This window comes from Sciurus vulgaris (genome assembly GCF_902686455.1).
Source record: "Sciurus vulgaris genome assembly, chromosome: 11".
Taxonomy (NCBI): domain Eukaryota; kingdom Metazoa; phylum Chordata; class Mammalia; order Rodentia; family Sciuridae; genus Sciurus; species Sciurus vulgaris.
Window position 1 is genome coordinate 30368467 of NC_136472.1, and position 27107 is coordinate 30395573.

The following is a 27107-nucleotide window of genomic DNA, read 5'->3' on the forward strand; positions in this document are numbered from 1 at the left end:
GTCTGTCTCATTTTACCATCCTTCCCATCCTTCACTCCCCTCTGCACAATCCAAAGTTCTTTCATTCTTCCCTACCCACCCCCTACTATGGATCAGTATCTGCTTATCAGAGAAAACATTTAGCCTTTGTTTTTTTGGGATTGGCTTATTTCACTTAGCATGATATTCTCTAGTTAGACATTTACCTGAAAATGCCATAATTTCATTCTTCTTTAAGTCTGAGTAATATTCCAATATGTATATCTGCCACATTTTCTTTATCCATTCATCTGTTGAAGGGCATCTAGGTTGGTTCCATAATTCAGCTATTGTGAATTGACCTGCTATAAAAATTGATGTGGCTGTGTCACTGTAGAATGCTGATTTTAAGTCCTTTGTGTATAAACCGAGGAGTCCAACCCTGAAATTTTGCATCCAAAGTTTACTGGCAAATGTATCTTCCACACACTAGGGTGCCATTAACAATTAGGGAGATTTTTCTGGGGCAAAAAGGAAAAAAAAAAAGCTGTCTTGATGTTTTACTCTAGTTACATAATAGAAGCTGTAACCAGTAGGCAATGATTCATACTGGTAAGCTGCTATTTTAATGCATCTTCCTTGACCAGATGTTTTGAGAGAAATCATGACAGTGGTTAAGAATATTAAACTGAAATACTTGAATTTAAAGCCCCAATTCACCACTATCTAGTGAGCAATCATCTCACCTTTCCGTTTTACTTTCTAGTTATTAGAGTAAGGTAGCACATCAAGATTGGAGAGGTGTTGTGAGGATTAAATGGCTAATAAATACAAAGCATTTAGAGCAGGCCCTGGTATATAATAGCTTCTCAGTTAATGTTAGCTGGTGGTAAAATTTTCTTAGGACAGACCATTTTAAATATAACTACAGAATTAAGTATAGAATCATTCATATGTCATCTACCGTTAACATCAGATTTATTAGCAGTTACTTTGGTCACAGAATATTTTAGGCAGACCAATGTCCCCAAAGAAGTTCTTACCCAATCCTCAGAACCTTTGAATATGTTACCTTATGTGGCAAAAAAGACTTTGAGATGGGATTATTCTGGATTATCTGAGTGGGTCCAATATATTTACCTGAGTTTTCAAATGTGGAGAAACTTTTCTGAATAGGATGAGAAAAAGTTGGAGTGATTGCAGATGGGTCAGCTTGACTGAGGTGTTAAGACCCAACTTGCCATTGCTGATTTTGAAGATGGAGGAATAAAACTAAAGAGCCAAGGAGTGTGAGCAGCCTGCAGAAACTGGAAAAGACAAAGAAATGAACTCTATTCTGAAGACTGAAGTAACTATTTCAGCCCTGCTCACACCTTGACTTTAACCCAATAAGGCCTGTAGCAGATTTCTGCCTACAGTAAGGCAATGAGTCATATTGTCTTGAGCCAGTTAGTGTGTTGTACAGCAATAAAATATGAATATGCACTCTAATTCCTCTAACTCATTTAAATATGGGTTTTAGTAATAGATAACAGGGAATGAAGAGAAAGAAACTACAACTCATTCTCAAAAATAGGCAAATGAAAATCATCTGAAATTAGAACTGGGCCAAATGATGAGAACCCATTATGAGTTCATCCAACTGTGAAGTACGTGGCCAAACTCTATGCTTAGATCCAACAAGTTAAACAAATAGAAAGTTTGTTGTCTCATGTGATGTATAGTGCAAAGAAAAGCTGGCCTTCATACTGTTGGCTCCGTAGTTTTTCAGTGTCATCGGTGGCCCTGGTTTTCAGTCTCTGATTTGCATTTTGCTGGAGTCCCATTCCAAGGCTGGCTGCCATGTGGTGGCAAAATGACTGTGGCAGTTGGAGATCTCACATGCTCCCATTACAATGGTCAGAGAGTACTGGCTTCTGGCAGGTCCCTCAGACTCACCCTTATACCTTATTGGTTCATTATCCTGTTCCAAATCCATAGCAGCATATTGCTGGGTGCCAACTGGCATTTACTGAATTAGCTGAGCCGGTGACAATGGAAGGGACTATGGGATTATCTTGATCAGGTTAAACAATCAGGTGTCCCTTCTGGAATAGGAGAGTGGAGTCAGTCCTTCCCAAATCATATCATTGCTCTACCATGAAGGCAGGCATAAAGGGTGTTGAAGAGATGGTAGCTTAGAATTCTATCCAGACCTGACGTCACTAGCAGGACTTTTGTGACATGAATCCTAATGTGTTGGAAAATGATTAAAAAATAGAATCATGGCAAAAGAAATAGTCCTAGGGAAGTGAATGGGGAATAAGAAAAGATACAAATAATACTTAATTGAGGGAATAATAATAAATGCTTTGAATGAGCTTAGCAATACCTGCCCGGTGTTTCTGAAACTTGAATAAGGAAAAGATCAACCCTGAAAGAATCACATTGAAAGTGAGAAAAGCTATGGACTTTAGCCTCTGAAAACCTGCCTACTGGCCATGTGTCCTTGGGGCAAGCAATTAACCCTTCTTTATCTGTTTCTTCATCTGAAGATAATGATACTACCCTCATGAGGTGGTTTATGAACACTGAATGAATTAAAATATGTACAACCATTGAAACAGTATCCGGCTTATTTTAAGAACTATTCAAATTTTAGCTAAATAAAAATATTTGAATGTATACAATATATAGTAGGTAAAATATCTTACGCTTTGATCTCTTAAATCTTTAAAATAAAAAAAAGTATACATTAAGTTTAAACTCCAAAACCAGCAAATTCAAGCTATTAACATCAATTTAAGGTGATGGATAGTGTTTTTATAATGAATGAAGTCAATGCTTATAAAAGAAGCTCTGACTGCTCCAGAGATGTCTTTTTTTGAGTCTGGCAGCATTTTTGTTTTCTTTAACATGATGAAAGTGCTTCTGTCTTCCACCATTTGTCTTTATTCTGAGCACCGTGTAGCCTGCCATAGCCTCATCTGGTCTTCCTTTGCAGTAAGTGCATCACATGCATGAGGTCTACTTCTGTCCTTTATCTTTACAGGTTGACAATTTTACAAAGTACTCCTTGATGTCAGCACAAATGACAACAGAACCTGAAAGGGTCACATGGATGGTTTGGAATATGCATGTTCTATTTAGATTATTAAATGAAAAAAAGACATGAAGTTAAACAATTTTCAAAAAGAACGTGCCAATTGCTGAGAATGCATCTTTATCCTAGTACTTTGAGAAACACTACTGAGTCTTGGAGCCTGCCTACACCCTTTTCTTGCTCTGAAGGTCATCCTTTTCTCTTCCTCCACAGTCCTGTACATCCCTCCTCTCTGCCATAGACCTTCCCCACTTACTTATTCCCTAGAAGTCTTCATCAAGACTAAGAGCATTCAATAGACCCTGACATGGGACCCGACATTCTGTGTGCTGTGTATGTATGATAGAGAGAGAGAGAGAGAGAGAGAGAGAGAGAGAGAGAGAGAGAGAATATGAGAGCTGTTGATCTCCATGCTAGACCAAGGAAAGAACCCCTGAAGGCACAGAGGGCATGGGCGGCTTGCAACCCAGGAGAGCCCTTACCAGGAAACAAATCAGCTGACTCCTTGAGCTTAGATTTCCCAGCCTCCAGAAATGCACGAAGTAGGTTTCTGTAGCTTAAGTCATTCTGTCTGTGGTATCTTGTTATGGAAGCCCTAGCTAATTAGGTAACCATTTGGCATTCCAAAAATATTCTGTAGAAAGAGTGACTCTGTGGAGAGAAATGTCCATGTGCATTTTCGATCTTTCTATATTCTGATGGCACAGGAAGGATTTGAAATCCAAAACCCCTAGAGGAAGTTCTGGGAGAGAACAGGCTGTTTCACAGGACTTGTTGGCACACCTGTCACCTGCTCTGCTCCAGCCAGCTGTTTTCCTTGCTGTGATTAGAGTCACCAGGGATGCTCTTGGGTCAGGTCTTCACATTGGCTTGGAAAACCCCAGGGTTCACATGAATTCACCCCTTCATCTCCTTCAGGTTTTTACAACGATGTCACTCTCAGTGAGACCTTCACCCACTCTGCCCAAAATTACAGCACTCCCCTGCCAATTCCTATTTCTCTTCCATGGTATTCATTTTTAGTAGCTCTTATCTCTCTCACAAACTGTATGCTTTTCTTTCCTATATCATCCATTATCCATTTACTCTCAATAGAAGGTATGTTCCAGAACGATAGGCTTGTCCACCATCAGGTCTTAGTTCCTAGAACAGGATCTGGTGCATGGTGGTGTGTTCAATATTTCTTGGATGAAGTAAAGTGCTGGGTTCCAGGCTCAGTTTTTCCCTTGTGGATTGTCTCATTAAACTCTCATAATAACTCTTTGGAATGGATTTATTTTATTATCATCTCAATTTTACCAATTGGGAAATTGAGACTTAGAGAAATCAAGCAGTTTATCTAAACTCCCATTGCTTGTGAAAGGCAGAGCTGGCTTGCAAACCCAGGAAGTCCATTTCTAGAGCCCTCACCTCCATCCACATGGTATACTCCTCCTCATGTTTATTTTTCTGGGTTATTTGCTAACAAATAACTGGCTTATTCTATTTTATTCAGGTTACATAAATGCATAAGTGAAACTCATTCATTGGGTTTATCCAAATAGAAGTTTCTTTTCCTCCTTTGCTAAGAAAGTCTGTGGGGGGTGGGGTGGGGTTCTTTCAGGAGGAGTACAGTTGGTCGAGGAAGGCACCATCATCCCAGTTTCCCTCTGGCTGACTGTTCTGCAAGCCTGAGTATGTTGGGCGCCCTGCCTCTGAACATTAAGTCCATATGTCAAGAAGAAAGAAGAAAACAACAAAAAGAACAAAAAGCACTGATAGATATCTTTCCGTAACTGACAGACATCTTTCCTTAAAACAGTCTCTTTTTTTTAAATAGGGCAAAAGTAGCTTTCTTATAAGATTGAAGAATAGATATCCACATGCACTTTTTTTTTTTTAATCTAGAAATTACCGTGTACTTATAATCGGGTTTCCTTAACTCACGTGTGGAGTGATGTTAGTAAGGTAGGAAGGAAGCAGAGACCCGTGGGCAGTTCACAGTCATGGCCACCAGGCTCGCTCCTGTTACTCTCATTCAGACCTTTGTATCAGGATGCTCTGTCCTGTAATCATTGAAAGCTCCGCTCAAATTGGCGTCAACCATTAGGAAACACATTCATCTCACGCAGGGCTGTCCAGAAGTGGATCAGATGACAGAGTTGACTGGTTGAGCAGGTCAAGAATGTCCTCAGGAAGTGGCTCTTTCCATCTGTCTCTGCTGCCACAGCTGCCTCATGTTGGAATTAAGATGGCTGAAGCAGTTCCAGGGTTGAATCTGCATGTGACCATGTATGTAGAAAAAGGGGACTGTCATTCTTTTTTTCAGGAATGAGTCTACCCCTTCTGGAGACCCTTCAAAGGACTTCATGTGTCACATGCCCTTTCCTTCATCCATCACATTTTTGTAGGTTTACTGCTGACCAGAGACCCGCTTTTAACAACTAAGGGTGGGGTAGCCACCCCTGATGCTCTTGACCAGAAGGAGCTGGGGAAAGTCATAACATGATTTCTTATTCTGTTAGGAGGGAGAGAGGAGAACAGAACTTGGACAAACAACCATTCATATCTGCTAAAATAATAATCATTTTTCAAAAACACTACAATTTGGTTCATTCCTTTTTCAGCTGAGTTTTGAGCAATGATTTCCTTGAAGATGAGTTTATGACAGATAAATTTCTGAAAGTGCTAAGACTTTTAGATCAGTTAGAATCTGAGGCTTGAATTAATTTTGAACTATGTCTCTGATCACATTTTTTTTTTTTTTGATAATTCTGCACTTTCCAGCATTTTTCATCTGCAGGTAAAAACTGTGGAGCAATGATAGGAATTTGGGGACCCTCCCAAGAGGGGCAAGCCCATTTCTTCATGCCTTCCTGTGCTTGTAATTCAGGATTGTGTCTGTGTTAGTCCTTCTGTAATGCTTTCTTTATGTGAGTGAGGTCATTAAAACAATCCATCACCTCAGCCATCACATTCTCCAAGACAACTCCATATAATCTGAAATATTTTTCAGGGAAATTGATTCTCCAATTTAAACTTCATGGTTGACTGGTTGTGCAGTTTATAAACAAATAGCATGAATAATTTAGTTGAAGATTTACTGTGAGTTACAGATATCATTCTTTCAAGTTTTTTTTTTAAAGTTATCTAAATATGCTGTTATCAAAGAAATAAGATCTTCAAAATCAGAGAAGGTGCCATTGGAGTTTTCTGCAGATTTTATGAAGGAGTTTTCTGTATCTGGAAGAAGTTTATATCAGGTCTAGGTTAATTTTAAATGAAATGAAACTGGTATTGACAAGAGTGTTCTGTAAGCTGAGTTTTGTCCTAGGCTCCCTGGCATATGTGATATAATAAGCCACCTTATCTCATTTTACATAGATGAAGAAACTGTGGATCAGAGAAGTTTAAGGAACTTTGACCTAGCATAAAGGTAACAAAACTGAGATTCAAAAGTGTTTTACAAACCTGTTTTAATTACCATACTATAAACTGAGCAAGACTTCCCCTGTTTTTGTGCAGGCTCTCTGCTGTTGTTGCTGAAACTTTCGTATTTTTCTCTTTATAGTGTGTCTGTTTGTGAACATGCCAATGGTTGTTCTGACTACAAGGGCATAGCCTCTTCCGTTTGTTCTGCTAGGCATTTTAAGCCAATCATCAAATATCATGAGGTTCCTACTATGTTCAAGCTCTGGATAATATCAACTAATCTGATATTTTGTTTGATATGATGTATTTGCAGTGATATGATATAGTGTTTCTGAGTGAACGTTTCTTTTATCTTCTGTACTTACTGGCATACCTTGTTGAGTGATTCCATATGAAGTTCTAGACCTTGAGTGGTGAGCTGTGACGTCATATGTCACTTTCATGTGGGGAATTTAATTGCTGATGTGCGACATTTTGGAGAGATTTTTCCCTCTGGCGTGGTGGTTGGCAACATTTGAGTTAGAATTTGCTCCATCAGTTTGATTCCCAGAGTGACAATGGTAGCAAATCTCCCCTGCTTATCTGATATAGACATGCAGTAAGAGAAAGAAATAAGTCATAATTACGTTCAGCTACTGTGGTGTTGGGGTTGATTATTATGATATCCAGACATGCTTGATATTGAGTGATTATCATATACCAGGTTCAGTAAATAAATGCTTTCTGTACATTATCTTCACAATGACCACCTGGAGTGACATGACTAGTTCCATTTTATACTCCAGGTCATGGGCCTGGAGGGTTTAAGTAACTTGCACAAGGTCATCCAGATAGATCCTCTAGGCCCCAGAGCAGCTCCTGAACTTGGGCTTACTAAATTATATAAATGCAGATGCTTTTTTCTTATTTAGCCTCTTTAAAGTCATCAAAGACATTTGGTGTTCTTTTCCCTCCTCTAACCTTCATCTGAATCTGCACTATAAACTCTTCTGGGTAATGCTGGAAAATAGTAGTGAAGTACTTATTGCAGGATTACCATTGTTTGAGAAATTAGGCAGAAGTTTATGTCAGGCCCAGGACAACAATGTAAATGGACCTGGAGGACTTTATGCTAAGTGACATAAGCCAGACACAAAAAAACCAAATACTGCATGATCTCTCTATATGGATAAATTGAAAATGTCAGGACTAGAGAAGGAAATAGTGGTTTACCAAGTCTAAGGAAGGAGGCTAGGGAAAGGGAAGATGTTGGCCAAAGGGTACAGATTTTCAGTTAGATAAGCCCAATATAGTGACCATAGTTAATAATAATGTATTTCAAAATTGCTGAAGGAGTAGATATTTAAACATTTTCACAAAAAAGATATGTAGATGAGGTGTCCAATGTTCATTTGCTTTATTGGACAATTCCTCAACATAAACATGTACCAAAACATCACATTGTACCCCATAAATATATACAATTATTGCCAACTAAAAGTAAAATTTAAAAAGAAAATGAAATGAAACTAGCATCCACCAGTGTGTTCCATGAACTGGGTATTGTCCTTGACTCTCGACAAATTATCTTAAGTCATTAAACCTCATTTAATATAGATGAAGAAACTGAGATTCTGAGAGGCCTAAAGAGTTGTTATGCAGAATAAAGGTAACAAATGGAAATCTAAAAAAAGAAAAAAAAAAAAAAAACTTATGTGTATTCATACTGCCATGCAGTGGGTTCAAATGAACAGAGAAGGCTAGTTATTCCCACTTCACCGAGGATTGGAAGGTTCCAGTGTGTCTTCCACAGAATACTATGCCTGCAGGATTTTCTGAACCAAAGGTCCCATGGTCAAAAGAATTCAACAACTGTATCATCTAGTTCTTAGTTGACACTTTTGGAGATTCATGATATATATATTAGCATATGTCAGTCTCTGAGGAATTTTTCAGCTAATAAATCTATTTAATTTTGTGTAACCCTGAATTTCTTCTGTGTAACTTACTTAACTACTAACACGCCCACTAAACTCTATCATTAACTTTGATCATTCCTCAAATAAACACTTTTCTTTTACTTAAAAAAAAATTGAGAGATTTGATGGTAGAAAAGTAGAATTTGATATTACTTTAGAAACAAACAACAATTACATACCAAGGAAAAATCCCATATATGTATGTTTCCTTTTTACTGACTTAATCCAAATAATTCCTGGTTCAGATTCATTTCCTGTGGATAGGCATAAAGACAGCACCATGTTGGATTTGATGCCTTTGCTTTATTGATATTTAGGGACATTTCTGACTTTTGCTTTTCTCTTTCCAACTATCATAATAGAATCCTCCTATGCTATTGTTCTTGATTCATGGACAGTTATGTGGGAATCTAAACCAGTGAGAATCATTCTTGGGCTTTTCCATGAGTGCTATTAGAGATTTCCTCTTTCATGTTGCTAAGTACTAGACTGATCAGATGTTTACATGTGTGGCTAAAGTCTAGGAGTTGGTTCCTGTATTAGTCAGGGTTCTCTAGAGGAAGAGAATCAACAGGATGTATGATTATAAAAAGGAAATTTATTAGATTGGCTCACACAACCAGAAGTTGGATGGTCCACAATGGCCGATTGCAGCTGGACAGCTGGAAGAACCAGCAGCTGTGCAGTTCAAGATGCAGAAGCCCCAGAACAAGAAAGATCAACAGTGCCACCCTAGTCCAAGATCAAGGCTTCAGAAAACTAACTGGAGAATCACTGACGGAGTCTACTTTGGAAGAGCGAAGAAATGAGAGTCCAATATCCTCAAATGATTGAAGAAGCAATCAAGAATCCATTCAAGAAGAGCCCAGTTTGTATCTGCATCTGCATCCTTGTTCTTCTAGCTTTTATTCCATCTTATTGGGCAGAGCTGCCCATGCTAAGTGAGGGGTTCCATTTCAGTTCCTATCCCACATTCCAATCATTCCTAGACACATTCTCATTGACACATCCAGAAGTCTCTTAATCACTTGCATCCCTTAATGCAATCAAGTTGACAATTCATTTTAACCATTACAATCCCTGATGGCAACACTTGAGTCCATGAGTCCTGCTGTGCTTGAAGTCATAAAGGATATCTCCAGGTCTTTTGGATATGTATAAATATGTTCTTTGTTGTCATTAGTTTCTTTCCATTTGTCTTTTTTCCCCCTTGTCTTCCCCCTCCTTTTCCACCTTCTTCCTCTTTCTCTCTATTCTAGTAGTTTGTGTTTTCTGCTGCCGCTATGAACTGAAAGATTGCTGATTAATGTATCTACTTCTAATAAACTCAGGTAAACCAGTGTTTTCTTTCCCAACATTCTGGATGCAGTTAAATTGCTAAACAATAAAGAATGTACCAGTATGTGCTGTGCAGGGTAAAAGACTCCTTGGGGTGTTTGTAGATCTGGAGAGTCTCAGAATCTGTGATCGCTTTCACCACTGAAGTCCTACAGCTGACACAGTCCCTGACTATTTATGAAAGGTATTCAAGAAATACTTATTGATTGGTTTAATGAACACAAATAGCTTCATCTTCCAAGGAGGATCTTGCTTTAAATACAGATCACCAACTACATACTAGAAACTTGGAATTAAGAAATAGCTGTGACTTCAAGGAGCTTATATTCTAATGGGGAAGAAATTTGGAAATGAATGTAAAAATACAAAGGATAAATCCATAGGAGAAATATATTGGGAGGGACAAAGAAATCCTAACTTCTGGCAGGTGAGAGTGTTCAATGTATACACAGCAGAGTTCAAAATCTGGGAAACTGCAAACTAGATTTCACCTAATACTATGTTTAAATACTTACAATTTTTTACATAAAATTACATATTTACATTGTTTCTTTAATACTAGAAAACCTGGAAACATGGGCTTGCATTTCCCTCCAGAAACAATGGGCAAGCTCACCTTCTTCTGTGGTATGAAACAGGCACACCTCATTTTAGGACAGTTTCCACCACATCCCATTGTCTGGCACCCAAGCCACATCATTTATTTATATCACCTTTCTGGAAAAGGCATTTGCTTTTGCGACCCTCATGCCCCCTGTGGCTGGCAAGAAAGTGCTCAGAAGTTCAGGGATCTTATAAATCACCCACTGATTAAAATACATTTCTCAGGGTATTAAGTAAGTATAGAAACAGAAAATGAGAAATGAGCACTCTAGCATTCCAATTGCTGACCTAAGGACCCATTTAGGGAGACACTTCAGCCCTGCATTTTCCTTCTTTCATTAGCCTTATCTGAAGCACAGAGTTGTGATTATTCAATTCTATGCAAAGCCTGTGTCTTTGGTGAGGCCGGGAATCTCTTGCAGGAGGAAACTCGAGTTGAATATTTGTTCTGATCATACAGGTCTATTTAACCTTCTTTCTTCAGGATGGACTTGATTCAACAGACTGGAACGCAGAGTGGCTTAATGAAAGAGCTGTGACCACAACTCAGACTGACCAGGTTTGAATCCTGGTGCTGTGATTAAATAATTGAGTGATTTTTGTCACTTTTCATTCCTTGACCTGTTTATTCTTTTATATAACAAGGAATTTGGATTATATAGTATCTAAGTTTCTGCCAGATCCAAAATTACAATTTTATGCACATGGAGAAAACATATTGTTTGAATTCCAGTCCTACCACACATTCCCCAAGTGTCTTCAGCTGCATGCCCAAACTCTCTAAGTCTCAACCGTCACACCTTTCTCAGAAATGGGGCATGTCTTTGGGTGGATGGGGGGATTCAGGGTGAGGTGTTTAACTCAGAGCCTGGCATATACTATGCAGTCAATAAGTGTTAACTTCATTAGAGTTAACAGATTCCTGCTTTCTTAAAATAATTATTTTCCCTTCTATTTTCAATTGTTCTCTGCTTCTTTAATTTTCATGCACATGCTTCACTTGCTAACAAATTGTTATTGTGGAGTCTGGCATAGGAAACAAAATGTCCTTCCTTTTAGGCACATTGATTTATTACCAGTGAGCATTTAGAATTTAATGGAATTAATGGCTGGCCTTAGCAGCAGCAATTCAAACAACTAAAAAGCTTGCTGCTGGGATCTGTGCCTTGTCCTACTCTGCACCTTGCACCCAGCCCTGTCCTTGGTGTGTAGAGAATGATCAATAGATGTTACCTAACTAGACCCTTTAGAGTCTACTGGTGGGTTAATTTTTATAATAATTAATATTTATTAGTACTTAACTGTGTTGAACAATCTATAATAAATGTTCGCAATTGGCCCTTCATGTTCCTGGGTTACACATCAATGGATTCAACCAACTGCTGATTGAATATATTTGTAAAAAAATTCCATCTATATTGAACATGTACAGATTATTTTTTGTCCTTATTTCCTAATCTATACAGTATAGCACTATTCAGATAACATTTACACTGTTATAGGTACTGTAAGTGCTCTACATATGCTTTAAAGTGTGTGAAAGGATGTCCATAGGTTATATGCAAATACCACATGATTTCATATGAGGGTCTTATGTAGCCACATATTTTGGTAACTGCATGGGCTCTTGGATCAACCCCTCATGTCTCCTGAGGGACAACTGTAAATATTCTATTTAATTTAATGTTGAACTGTGGTATTATTTTTTCTCCTTTTGTGCATATATGAGGAAATGAAGACCTAGAAAAGACAGGAATTCACTCAAGATCACACAACAGGTCAAGTGGCAAAGTTAAAATTAGCTCCAGGCTTGTCTTTCCTGAAAACTGGTGTCCTGTACCCCTGTAATCCATTGTGCCGCTGCAATATTCTTGGCCTCGTGGATAGAAGAGATGATGAATATTGTTCCAATTAGTGGGCTGGTAAACCTTATAGCTGCAGGTATTTCAGCCCCAGGATATCCAATGTTATTCTTTTCATTGTCATTATTAATACCAATATATAATCTGATTCAGGTCATTCATCAGATGTTGGTAATCCCTTGTGCAATTCCTATGAATTGTCGTGGTCACATTGACCTCCTGGTACTGAGGTTGTACAAGGTGACAGAAACAGTAGGGTGCATTACTTTGAAAATAGGTTCTCAGGTGTGTATTGAAAGCAGATGGATTCCTGAAGATTTCATAGTCAGTTAACTGTGTGAGAGAACAATCTCTCTCCCTCTCTCTCCTTCCTGTGTTCAGTAGTCTCTGACATTTTGTGACTCATCTAGAGGTTATCAAACATGTGGTTTAGAAAACTGAGAAGGAGCCAAGACTTCCCTTGGGCCATGATGTAACTTTTTTTAAAAAAATTTTTTATATCTGATTGAGACATGACACAATTTTCCCTCCATTTGATTTTCCAATGCCACAAAAATTTTCAATATGTCTGGCTTGATTAAGGATGCCCGTTAGCTTCAGAGATCACTACCTTTTCCCTCTCTTCAACTATATTTAATGAACAAGTATATCTTGTTTGTGTGACATTTAATTTTATACAATGTTAATTTAAGAAATGGATTAGTACAGTGGATGTATTAATGGCTATGTCTCTTCAATCTATTACTGAGCTGTCGGTTTATCCCTGAGAAAATATAGCTGGGCCGGGACCATTGCTCACTAAGAGTAATTTTGCATTGCCGACGGTCATGCCCTTGTTTTGTCAAGCCTGCATCACAGGCATTCTTTATTTCCTAGAAGTCCACATTGCATTGCTTTGGATGTTTTGGATGTGGTTGATTCAGACCACATCACCCCACTCTCCCTATACAAGTCTTTTTTTTTTTTTTTTTTTATATCATTTTCATTGTTTGGCCTTCTCTTGGCTCGAGGATATTTGTTGTTGTTCTTCTTCTTCTTTTTAAATTCCCTGTTTAGTTTCTCGTACCTCACTTTCAGTGGATGGAATAACGACACATCTCAGTTCATCATTTATGATCCTCATCACTCCAAGCAAGTCCCTGGTTATCTTCTTTGTTTTTTCACTTTTCTTCTTCTTCTTTACTTCCATTCCTTTATCTTCACTATAGTAATCATCCTAATTATCTTCTTCAGAATTCTTTGTTCTCTTCCAAAATATGAATTGCTGTTTTGTGTGCATGCAATTCTGTGGGAAGCCACCCATGACTAGCAGAATCAGGCTTGGCTGAGCCATGGGATCCAGAAGTCTGACTCCCATAAATTTACATAGGGTAATGTTGTTTGATTCATCCTGTTATTTTTTCCCTTCCCCCCAACCCCTCCAACCCCTCTTTTCCCTCTATACAGTCCTTACTTCCTCCATTCTAGCCCACCTCCCTAACCCTAACCCTAACCCTAACCCTAACACTAACACCTCCCACCCCCCATTATGTGTCATCATACACTTATCAGAGAGATCATTCGTCCTTTGGATTTTTGAGATTGGCTTATCTCACTTAGCATGACATTCTCCAATTTCATCCATTTGCCGTCAAATGCCATAATTTTATCATGCTTTATGGCTGAGTAGTATTCCATTGTATATATATATACCACAGTTTCTTTATCCATTCATCAATTGAAGGGCATCTAGGTTGGTTCCACAATCTGGCTATGGTGAATTGAGCAGCTAAGAACATTGATGTGGCTGTATCTCTGTAGTATGCTGATTTTAAGTCCTTTGGGTATAGGCCAAGGAGTGGGATAACTGGGTCAAATGGTGGGTCCATTCCAAGTTTTCTAAGGAATCTCCATAATGCTTTCAGAGTGGCTGCACTAATTTGCAGCCCCACCAGCAATGTATGAGTGTACCTTTTTCCCCATATCCTCACCAACACCTATTGTTGCTTGTATTCTTGATAATCGCCATTCTAATTGGAGTGAGATGGAATCTTAGGGTGGTTTTGATTTGCATTTCTCTTATTACTAGAGATGTCGAACATTTTTTCATATGTTTGATGATTGCTTGTAGATCTTCTGTGATGTGTCTGTTCATTTCCTTAGCCCATTTGTAGATTGGGTTATTTGTATTCTTGGTGTAGAGTTTTTTGAGTTCTTTATATATTCTGGAGATTAGTGCGCTATCTGAAGTGTGATTGGCAAAGATGTTCTCCCACTCTGTAGGCTCTTTCTTTGCATTGCTGATAGTTTCCTTTGCTGAGAGAAAGCTTTTTAGTTTGAATCTATCCCAGTTGTTGATTCTTGCTTTTATTTCTTGTGCTATGGGAGTCCTGTTGAGGAAGTCTCTGGTCCTAAGCTGACATGTTGAAGATTTGGACCTACTTTTTCTTCTCTAAGATGCAGGGTCTCTGGTCTGATTCCAAGGTCCTTAATCCATTTTGAGTTTAGTTTCGTGCACGGTGAGAGATATGGGTTTAGTTTCATTCTGTTGCATATGGATTTCCAATTCTCCCAGCACCATTTGTTGAAGAGGCTATCTTTTCTCCAATGCATATTTTTGGCACCTTTGTCTAGTATGAGGAAATTGTATTTATTTGGGTTTGTGTCCGTGTCCTCTATTCTGTACCATTGATCTACCTTTCTATTTTGGTACCAATATCTTGCCGTTTTTGTTACTATTGCTTTGTAGTAGAGTTGAAGATCTGGTATTGCGATACCCGCTGCTTCGCTCTTTCTGCTAAGGATTGCTTTAGCTATTCTGGGTTTTTTATTCTTCCAGATGAATTTCATAATTGCTTGCTCTATTTCTGTAAGGTACGTCATTGGGATTTTAATTGGAATTGCATTGAATCTATATAGCACTTTAGGTAGTATGGCCATTTTGACAATATTAATTCTTCCTATCCAAGAACATGGGAGATCTTTCCATCTTCTAAGGTTTTCTTTAATTTCTTTCCTTAGAGTTCTGTAGTTCTTATTGTAGAGGTCTTTCACCTCTTTTGTGAGATTGATTCCCAAGTATTTTATTTTTTTCGAGGCTATTGTGAATGGGGTAGTTTTCCTAATTATTCTTTCCAAAGATTCATCACTTATGTATAAAAATGCATTAGATTTATGTGCATTGATCTTGTAACCTGCTACTTTACTGAATTCACTTATGAGTTCTAAAAGTTTTCTGGTGGAATTTCCTGGCTCCTCTAAGTATATAATCATATCATCAGCAAATAGGGATAGTTTGAGTTCTTCTTTTCCTATTCATATCTCTTTAATTTCTTTGGTTGGTCTAATTGCTCTGGCTAGAGTTATAAGGAAAATATTGAATATAAGTGGTGAAAGAGGGCATTCCTGCCTTGTTCCAGTTTTTAGGGAGAATGCTTTCAGTTTTTCACCATTTAGAATGATATTAGCTATGGGCTTAGCATAGATGGCCTTTACAATGTTAAGGAATGTTCCCACTATCCCTATTTTTTCTAGTGTTTTGAGCATGAAGGGGTGCTTCAGTTTATCAAAAGCTTTTTCTGCATCTATTGAAATAATCATGTGATTCTTAACTTTTAGTCTGTTGATATGGTGAATTACATTTATTGATTTCCTGATGTTGAACCAACCTTGCATCCCTGGGATGAAACCCACTTGATCATGATACACTATCTTTTTAATATGTTTTTGTATGCGATTTGCTAAAATTTTGTTGAGAATTTTTGCATCGATGTTCATTAAGGATATTGGTCTGAAATTTTCTCTTCTCAATGTGTCTCTGTCTGGTTTAGGTATCAGTGTATATTGGCTTCATAGAATGAGTTTGGGAGGGTTTCCCTCCTCTTCTATTTTATGGAATACTTTGAGAAGTATTGGAATGAGCTCTTCTTTAAAGGTTTTGTAGAACTCAGCTGAGAACCCATCTGGTACTGGACTTTTCTTTATTGGTAGGCTTTTGATGACTTCTTCTATTTCATTACTTGAAATTGGTCTATTTAAATTGTGTTATGTCCCTCCTCGTTCAGTTTTAGGCAATTCATATGTCTCTAGAAACCTGTTGAAGTCTTCAAAATTTTCTATTTTGTTTGAGTATAGATTTTCAAAATAGCTTCTAATTATGTTTTGTATTTCAATCATGTCTGTTGTGATATTTCCTTGTTCATTCCAAATTTTAGTGATTTGGGTATTTTCTCATCTTCTTTGTTATTATGGCTAAGGGTTTATCAATTTTATTTATTTTTTTGAAGAACCAACTATTTATTTTGTCAATTTTTTGAATTGTTTCTTTTGTTTCAATTTCATTGATTTCAGCTCTGAGTTTAACTATTTCCTGTCTTCTACTAATTTTGGTGTTGGTCTGTTTTTCTTTTTCTAGGGTTTTGAGCTGTAGTGTTAGGTCTTTTATTTATTGAGTTTTACTTCTTTTATTGAATATGCTCCATGAAATAAATTTTCCTCTAAGTACTGCTTTCATAGTGTTCCAGAGATTTTGATATGATGTTTCTTTGTTCTCATTAACCTCTAAGAATTTTTTTAATTTCCTTCCTAATATCTTCTGTTATCCATTCATCATATAATAGCATATTGTTTAATCTCCAGGTGTTGGAGTAGTTTCTGTTTTTATTCTTTCATTTATTTCTAATTTCAATCCATTATGATCTGATAGAATAAAAGGTAGTATCTCTGTCTTCTTGTATTTGCTAACATTAGCTTTGTGGCATAATATATGGTCTATTTTAGAGAAGGATTCATGTGCTGCTGAGAAGAAAGTGTATTTGCTCTTGGTTGGATAGTATATTCTATACATGTCCGTTAAGCTAAATTATTGATTGTGTTATTGAGATCTATGGTTTCTTTGTTCAATTTTTCTTTGGAAGATCTGTCCAGTGGTGAGAGAGCCATGTTAAAATCACCTAGTATTATTGTGTTATGGTCTATTTGGTTTCTGAAATTGAGAAGGATTTGTTTGACTTACATGGATGAGCCACTTATTGGGGCATAGATGTTTATGATTGTTATGTCTTGCTGATTTGTGCTTCCCTTAAGCAGTATGAAATTTCTTTCTTTATCCCTTCTGACTAACTTTGGCTTGAAGTCCACATTATCTGAAATGAGAATGGATACCCCAGCTCTTTTGGTGAGTCCATGTGCATGGTATGTTTTTTCCGCATTCTTTCACCTTTAGTCTATGGGTATCTTTTTCTATGAGGTGAGTCTCTTGCAGGCAACATATTGTTGGATCTTTCTTTTTAATCCAATCTGCCAGTCCATGTCTTTTGATTGACGATTTCAGGCCATTAACATTCAGGGTTATTATTGAGATATTATTTGTATTCCCGGTCATTTGGCTCATTTGTAAAATATTATTATTTGACAATTCCTTTAGGATAATTCCTCCCTTTGCTGATTTGCTTCTTTGTTTTTCATCTCTTCCTCATGGAATATTTTGCTGAGAGTGTTCTGTAATGCTGGCTTTCTCTTTGTAAATTCTTTTAGCTTTTGTTTATCATGGAAGGATTTTATTTCATTGTCAAATTTGAAGGTAAGTTTTGCTGGGTATAAGATTCTTGGTTGGCATCCATTTTCTTTCAGGGCTTGAAAAATGTCATTTCAGGCCCTTCTAGCTTTTAGGGTCTGGATTGAAAAATCTGCTGATATCCATATTGGTTTCCCCCTGAATGTAATTTGGGTCTTTTCTCTCACAGCCTTTAAAATTCTGTCTTTATTTTGTATGTTAGGTATTTTCATTTTACTGTGCCTTGGTGTGGATCTATTGTAATTTTGTGTATTTGGTGTCCTGTAAGCCTCTTGAACTTGATTTTCCATTTCATTCTTCAGATTTATGGAAATTTTCTGATATTATTTCATTGAATAGATTGTTCATTCCTTTGGTTTGTTTCTCTAAGCCTTCCTTAATCCCAATAATTCTTAAATTTGGCCTTTTCATGATATCCCATAGTTCTTGTAGATTCTGTTCATGATTTCTTACCATTTTCTCTGGTCAACTTTGTTTTCAATGTTAAATATTTTGTCTTCAATATCTGAGGTTCTGTCTTCCAGGTGTTCTATCCTATTAGTTATGCTTTCTGTGGAGTTCTTAATTTGGTTTATTGTTTCCTTCATTTTGGGATTTCTTTTTTTTTTTCAATATCTCTAACTCTTTATTGAAATGATCTTTTGCTTCCTGTATTTGCTCTTTTAACTGTCGATTGGTGCGATCATTCAATGCCTGCATTTGCTCTCTCATCTCATTGTTCAATGCCTGCATTTGCTCTTTCATCTCCTCGTTTGCTTCCCTGATCATTTTAATTTTGTACATTCTGAACTCCCTTTCTGTCATTTCTTCTGCCATGCTGTCATTGGGTTTTATTGATGTAACATCTAGATTTGTTTGGGGCATTTTCTTCCTTTGTTTTCTCATATTGTTCAGGTATCAGTGGACCGCAGAGATATTGCAGATTTTCTCTATTGACTTATAATATCCCTGAAGATTTCTAGCATATCCCCTCTTAGCCTTCAGTAGGCTGAAGTCTTGGAGGAAGTTGATAAAGCGGTGCTCCACAAGAAAGCTGCCTCTCTAGGGGTGGTGGCTTTCAGGTGGGGTATAGTCCCTGCTAGTGGGCAGAGGTGCCTCCACTTGTTGACCAATGGTCATCCAAAGGGGAACTAGGCTGCGGGCTGAGGCAAGTCCTGTTTGGGCCTGTGTGTCTGGTTTTACCATCTTTGTGGGAAAACCTCACCTGGCAGTGAAGACTCACCCGGTGGGGAGGTCTCACTGGTCAGTTCCCCTCCTAGAGGTTCCCCTCAATCCACAACTACTGCCTGGCCTGGGCAGTGTTCCTTTGCAACGTTCCCTAGGGCCTGGACCTACCTCCTGGGCCTGGGAGCCTCACCGTTCGCAGCCGAATCTCCTTAGGCTGCCCCTCCTCAGAGAATCTGCCCGCTGTCCTGGAACCTTTGCTCTGCCCTTCAGCTTGTCTCTGTGCGGCTCTTCCATCAAGAAGCCGCCTAGATCCTGAGACCCTGCTCTGCACCTAATCGCCTGGCTGTGTGTCCCCTCCTCTGAGCAGCCACCTGGAGCCCCATACAGTCGCTCCGAGTCCCAGCTACCTGCTGCACGCCTCTTCCTCCGGGCAGCCGTCAGCTGTTCCGGTGCAGTCGCTAGGAGTCCAAGCAACTCACTGCACACCTCCTCCTTCCAACAGCCGCCTGTAGCCTTGGTGCAGTCACTCTGAGTCCAAGCGACCCGCCGCACACCTCCTCCTCCGGGCAGCTACCCGGAGCTCTGGTGTGGCCGCTCCAACTCCAAGCAACCTGCCACACTCCTCCTCCTCCTCTGGGCAGTTGCCCGGAGCCCCGGTGGGTTGCTCCGGGTTTCAGCGTCGTGCTGTGCAGCCTCCTCTACAATGTTCCCAGTTGTCCGAGTTCACTGCTCCAGCGGCCACATATGCTTTTAAATTGTATAAACCCTATGATGTCAAATATTTCCATCTTACTGTTTTTGTTTTTTTTTTTTCCAAACAGCATAGCACTTTTGAGATCTACCCATGTTGCCACATGCACATCTAATCCTTTGCCTCTAACTGCTTCCTTTTCTGTCCCTGAGGCCTTAAAAGGGAACATCAGTGGCTGACACTCTGACCCACTCTGATCATTCAGTTTTCTCATACTGGGTGACAGGAGTTAAATGATGATGCTGTGTGGTTTATATGAAGCCCTGCTCTTTTGATGGGAGGCATGGAAATGTAACAAAATATTGCTTCTCTGTTTCTGAAGATGCAATGACTTTTCTTTTGCTGAGGTCACACTGTCATGGAAGCAACAATGACAGCAACAACAACAAACTTACTGTGAGGACAAGCCTCAGTTTCATCATTAGTAAAATGGAAAGACTACTAGTACTTACATTATGAGGTTAATATGAGATAATTTATGCAATCTGTTTAGGACTGTGCCCGATACATTGACAAATGGTTTGCAATTAATATTCTAATTCCAAGCCCAGTGTTCCACTCACACTACAATGTGCTGCCTTATAGCAAGAAGATTTGCTCTTTTATTAATGTGGACATTATATGGATTATCTGAAAAACACAAGAGAAAACTAGGGATGGGGACTGATGCTCTGTGTAGTGGATACTTAATTGTGAGCAGACATTTTCATGCTTCATGTGCAACAAGCTGTGAAAGCTGAGGGTATGAACACAGCTTATTGTTGTAATCAAATACAACTTGCAACAAAATTCTTATCTCCCAATCAATATTCGTAATTGTTATTGTGTTGCATGGTCATTACACATAAGTGGTAAACAATATTTATACACATCTACTAACTAATATTACTCTTACCAGCAGACCATGTTTTAATTTTCTTGCTATTTAGTTTTATTTATCTAGCATCACTAACAATCCTTGAGAGGGAAGGGGTGCAGAAGGAAGAGAGGCCTAAGCTGGGTTCATATGACAAAAGGCATCAAGGGAATGCAACGAGGGGGTAATGAATGACAGCGCTTGAAATCTTGTGTTAGGCACGGAGTCCTGGCAGTGGGAGGTACCGATGAGTCTGGATTCTCTCTCTTCCTCTCAGTGATAGATGCACACTGAGTGCACTTCAGTCATGCCTTCCTCAGGTATGTTAGTCAGCTTTCCGTTACTGTAACAAACATCTGAGATAATCAACTTATAAAGAAAAAGGGTGTATTTTGTCTCACAGTCTTGGAGCTTTCACCTTGTGGCTGGTAGGCACAGTGTTTGGGTGGGGCATATGTGGAGGAGCAGAACTGCTCACTTTATGGCTGGGATGCAAAGAGAGGAAGAGGAAGAGGCAAGTATCCTCCTCTCCCTTTCAAGGGCACATTTCCAGTGACCAAACTCCTCCCACCTCTGGAAGTTTCTACCACTTCTCAATAGCATCCTGCTGAGGACCAAGTCTTTGCCACACTGGGCTTCTGGGGGACACTCAAGATCCAAACTACAACACCAGGACAGCCCCTAGACAGGCCTAGAATTGGAGGTGCAGAAATTTTCTTCTGGGGCTTGCCCACAGAAGCCCCTAGCAATGGAGTCAAGCTCACTTTTGCAGAGCCCGACAGCCTTCATCTCTTTGCATTGACATTCTTCTAACTCAGGGGTTTGCGACTACAATGTGCGCACGGACTGCACCCCAGTGCCTGCTTCTATGAATGGAACTTTATCGGCACATTGCTATCGATGCTCTTGTTTACCTGGCACCTGTGGCTACTTTCAATCTACATCAGAAGTCAAGGACAGTACCAGGCAGAGACATCATAGCAGGTAAAATCTAAATATTTACTATCTGGACCTTTACAAAAAGACTTTGCCAACAACTGCTCTAACTTAACACAAGCCTTTCCACAGATGAACGTTAGCCAGCAGCATGGGAGCAAGGGAGAAGGCACCCTGGAGTCAGATCAAAGCCTGCAGCTCACTTTAGGTCCCTGTTTCCTCCTCTGTACACAGGCAATGTATGTGGTCTGCCTCATAACATTCTTATGAAGATTTATTATGATAATGTGTTCAAGGTGCTTAATGACATGGAGTTCTGGAAGACTTGACACATTAGGTTTTTGTAAAAGTCAAAAGATTGATAAGTAATCCCCAAAAGGTAATGCCTTCTGTCTGCTGGATTGAGAGGGTTTAGACTTCACGCTAAGGTCCAGGGAATTCCTCCCTCTGTATCATGGTCCACTGTCATTCATCAGAAAAGCACCCCAGTTCTGGGACCCAGGCATCTTGGACAATGGAAGATGATCCCCTTAAGAACATGAAACTTGAAAGGGTTCTACCTTTTCTGCTTAGAAGGATAAGGTAAAAAAAAATCACTCTAGGAAATTCTCAGTGTGTTGGAAAAGCATGTTGCAATTAATTGTATCAGAATGGTTAGGGGAGGTCTGGGTTGTGGGAGAAGAGTTATGCTGAAATATTTTCCAGGGCCTGGCCTGGCCATTTTAAGAACAGTCTTTCTGCCATCTCCCTGGGAGATGCTCACACATACTGGGAACTGTGGAGGGCAAAGACTTTCTTCCAGTCAACATGGGGTGTCTCCTCTCCTCTTGCATCTGTGGAGCTCGGGTCAGATCAGACACCCAGGAGTGACAGCCTGTTATCATGTCCAATAGCCACTCACTCAGGACACCAGGAGGGGTGTGAACAGCTGCTGTGTTTCCTGTGGGGAAGTTAATGGGTGTCCAGGGTTCCCCTATAGGTGTTGGAAGTCTGATCAGGGAAACATTTCACACGGATAGAAAATGAGAAATGAAAACTCCAAATTAAAAATGCTACCTACCCTCGTGTGGCAGTAAGATCACTTTCTGCCACTCATGCTCCCTCTGCAGTTGCTATTGAGCCATAAAAGACCAGGTAGGTCAGCTGAAATGTTAGGCTTTAACTACGTCTTTCCTGCCACATTTTTATACTTTGATATAAAAGGCTTCCACTATTATTATATGATATATTAGTTTTAACCTACTGTGGTGTGTCCTTCATGGTTTGCGTACCTGCCCTTTACAAGCAAGCCTCTTACTTTTACTGCTGATACTGTCATGAAACAAAATTGTGTGAACATTGGCTGTTTTTATTTATTTATTTATTTATTTATTTATTTATTTATTTATTTATTTATAGAATTGACTCTTCTCAACATTGGGTTCAGCATTGGTGCCCTTGTTTATATCTCCTGCTGAGCCTGGCACATACCAAGTGCTCGGTAACTATTTGTTGCACAAAGATGGAGCAACAGACAATAAATGTATCAGATGTGGTTGCTACCTTTATGGTCTTTAGAGTGTAAGTGGGAAAGCAAGACATGGATCTCCTTATGCCTTTAATAATCAACTCTGTGAGAATGATATTTACAGATAACTAAGTTGAGGCTCAGAAGAGTTGCCCTCGCCATCCCTGAGACAGGATCCCAGGTCCAACCCTGTGCTCTTTGTTAACTTTATTGCACCTCATAGATAAGTTAATTTCTCAGTCCCTGTTTCTGGTGAGTGAGCAATTTGAAGAATATGATGATTCGGCTTTCACATAGGAATCAACTTGGATTTGGCTGCTAGGTGCAAAGGGTGCTGCTTGACCAAAGCAATTGATCTGTGCATCAGAACATTCTTCACTAAGAGTGATTGAGGTCACAGGGCACAGAGCTTCTTGCTTATGTACGAAAACAGTGTTTCTCTGTGTGGACTCAGGCCCTCTGCTTCTGAGTCAACTGAAATGTTGGATAAAAATGAAGCTTTCTCTGTTCATTCTGGAATGGCTGAATCTCAATTTTTGCACAGTTCTCCAAGTTATTTTTATGTACACTGAAGTTTCAAAATCACTACTTAAGCGGATGTGTTGGTCAGAGTTCAGTTAGGGTAATAGAAGCCACTATTTAATAAAGGGGATTGAAAGGCTTCACGACATTGAGAAAGCTAGGAAGCAGAGGCCAGGAAGGCCATTCCAGGCTTTCAGGAGCCCTGAAGGGCAAAAGGTGCAGGTAAGCTGCTGCCAGTTATCTCAGCTGCCTGGAACTCCTACATGGTGATCCTCAGTGGGAACCCCAAAGTCCCCAGCAGAACCCTGTTCGAGAGACACACACCTGTCTCCCAGACCACCTGCGTCTCCTGTCAGAGAGCCCTGGCTCCTCCTCTCTCTCCCTTCTGGATTTCAGACTAGGGTCTCTTACTGACTGAATCTTACTGAAACGCTTCTTGCCAGGAACTCTGAGTAGAATTTCCAAGTTTCCAAGTGTTCAGCCTCTATCAGGGAAGTTACGGAGAAACCACAATAAGAGCTAGTTATAGTGGTTATTTAAACTTACTCTGCATTGAATGAAACAAAAAATGAGCCTATGAAAAGATCTGCAGTTGGTTCATAAAAGATAATATTTTTTATTTTTTTGCAGACTAAATTGGATTCATTGTACAAAATGGGGTACATCATTTCATTTCTATGGTTGTGCATGATGTAGATTCATAGCATTCCTGCAATCATACATGTACACAGGGTAATGATGTCTTAAAAAAAAAGATGCTAGCACTTTGCTTCCTCCTCCTCCTCCTCCTTATCGTTATCATGGTTATCATACTAGTAAAAGAAGAGTCTGGTGCTGCTGTATGACCTCCCTGTCACTCGGGCCATTGTGAGCTGCCTCATTTGCTTCTGGTCCAGACTCACTTTTTTCCTTTTTTTTTTTGACTCCTGCCTGTGTCTCCACCTTGTCCTCTTTTGTTTTCCTCCTCTTTGCTGGGGACTTTAATGTCAGAACAAATGGACTGTTTTACCCAGAAATCTCAGTCTTTGCGATTGCTGGAAGTTTGGTTTGAATGCCACAGAGACTTCCTACCTTACCAACATAAGTCACATTCATTCTTTCACATCTCTGCCCATTCGGTATTAACCATTAGAGCACCTCAGAAATAGCTAGGGGATTTTAAAAATGCAACTTCTCTGACCTCACTACCCATGAATAATTTATTTGGTGGGAGGTTCTGCAACTGTTTTTAATAAGACCTGCAGTGATTTTGACATATTCCAGTTTGCCGACATCCACATAGATATATCCCATAGATGTCCATAACAGGAACTAAGGGAAATTTTTCCAAATGTTGACTGTCTTCTGTGATGGTGATAGTCATGGTTCTAGAAAACTCTCTGATTTCCATTGTGAAAACAACATCTATTGAGCCGGGAGCAGTCTTCTCTAACCCCTGAAAATTCCACTTACTGGATGGTGTTACTCTTGCTTGCTTTTTAATACCTACTTGGCCCTCAAGCTGCCATTGTCAATTGCAATAACACTCCTTCTACAGGTCCTGAGTTGTACACTGGATGGTTCTATGGCAATGGATATCAAAGTCATGATCCTTACTCTGCATGCGAAATGCCCGCTGCCTGCTGCAACCCTCTTCCTCTTTCTTCTAGTTGGTTCAGTTGGGGTAGCCACTTGATTGAAGATGGGGCAAGTGTGCCATCTCTCCAGGGAATTTGAAAACAGAGATTGGTGCCACCAGACAGAACTCAGCCTGCATTTAAATACCATTGAGAGTTGTGGCTCAAAGACCTGGCCACTCAGTGAGTTCTGTACCCTGGAGTCATGAGGAAGTGGTAAATATAGTACGCAGTTAAATAAAAGACATCATCAGTTATAATTCTACCACTCAGAAAAATGTAATCTGCCACATTCACTACAGCCCAATGCCTTTTTTATCATTTTAGAATTTTTACTTTACGTTTATCAGAAGTGCTCTTTTACACGACTTTGACCACATTTTCCTTGTATTTCATGATTATATGTTTACCTGCTTCTCATAAATAGGAAAATAAAAGTAAAACTAATTGCCAAGATGTCCTTAAAACTTAATGTTCAAAGCCACTCTGGGAGTCACTTTTGGGGATGGAGCTTTTCTTTAAAAAAAAAAAAAAGCCCAGTCTCCGTAAAACTCTAGTTAAGAAAGAAAAGAAAAGAAAAAAAAAAAAAAAAAAAAAAAGAAGAAAAGAGAAAAAAAGAAAAGAAAAAAGTCCTTCTAAACCAGGCATGGTGGTGCACACCTGTAATCCCAGCATTTTGGGAGGCAGATGCAGGAGGATCCCAAGTTCCAAGCCCGTCTCAGCAACTGGCTTAGTGAGAGCCTAGGCAATTTAGAAAGACCTGTCTCAAAATAAAAATAATTAAATAAATAAAAAGGGATGTGACTCAGTGGTATAACCCACTTGGGTTCAATTCTTGGTTTAAAAAGAAAAAAAAAAATATTCCCACCGTGGTTTCTCACATTTTCTCTAATGCAATGCCACTGTTCTCAAGTCTGGGTGTTGTGCTTTCCTACCTGAGGAAACTCAGTCCCAACACATTTTGGTCAACTGCATCACATATTCCTGAAAATTAGGAAGATTCAGATATATTAAATGTGGGAAAATGAAATTTCTAGAATTCATGAAACATGGTTTGTGTTGGGAAGGAAGTTGAGCATCAGAGGGAAGGGAGGAGCAGAGGTAGCGAGCTCAGACACAAAGGTGCAGAAGGCTCCAGGGAGGAGGACTGGAGGCTTCCCTTTTCTGGGGAGGACTGGTTGAATGCCCCCTGTTTGTGGTCTCTGGGATGCGGCTGCAACAGCCTCATGATAAATTTCACTCTTCAGCTAGCTCGCCTGGGCCTTTTAATCCTACAATTAAAAATCCATCGTTTAGATACCCTGGAGAAGTTTCATGCCTAGTGGGAAATGTGAACAGAGGCAATTACAACAGCGCTTGGTTTGTGCCTTGAAGGAGATCATGTACAGCGTCCCATGGGGGACCACAGGGCGAGTGTGCTCATACTCACCTTCCTGCGTGTTTCTGTTCTGGAGACTGGGCTCATTCAAGTATTTCACAAATGATGCTCATTAACACACAGAATGGATTCGTGGTGTTATGTAGTAGAATTCTAAACGGGCTGTCAACTGAGGCATATGCTGGTTGGTCATTACCGTTTTGGGAACTCAGCCCAGGCTCCTTTTTAGTGATTTTTGGTGTCTTTTCAAGGTCCTGTCCTATGTTTTCTGGCGCCACTCAGTCTCTCTGTATTGTTTTGCTCTCCTTCCTGTGCTCACCCTCCATTTTCTGGAAGTCACTCTTCACTGTATTAGACAAAGCTATGTATTTTCCATTCTCCGGTCTTTATTTCTTCCTTCTATCTGTTTTTTATCTACACAAATTAAAACCACCCTTTAAGGCCCAGTTCATTCTCTGCTCTTTCAGGAAGCTTTCCCTGGTTGTACCACTTCAATGCATAGCTTCCTTCTCTTAAAAATTCTCATACTGAGAGCATACTGAACTGTTTCAGTGTGCCTGCTGCTATTTTATCGACTAGGTTGTACATTCTTTTAAGGTGGGGACCAT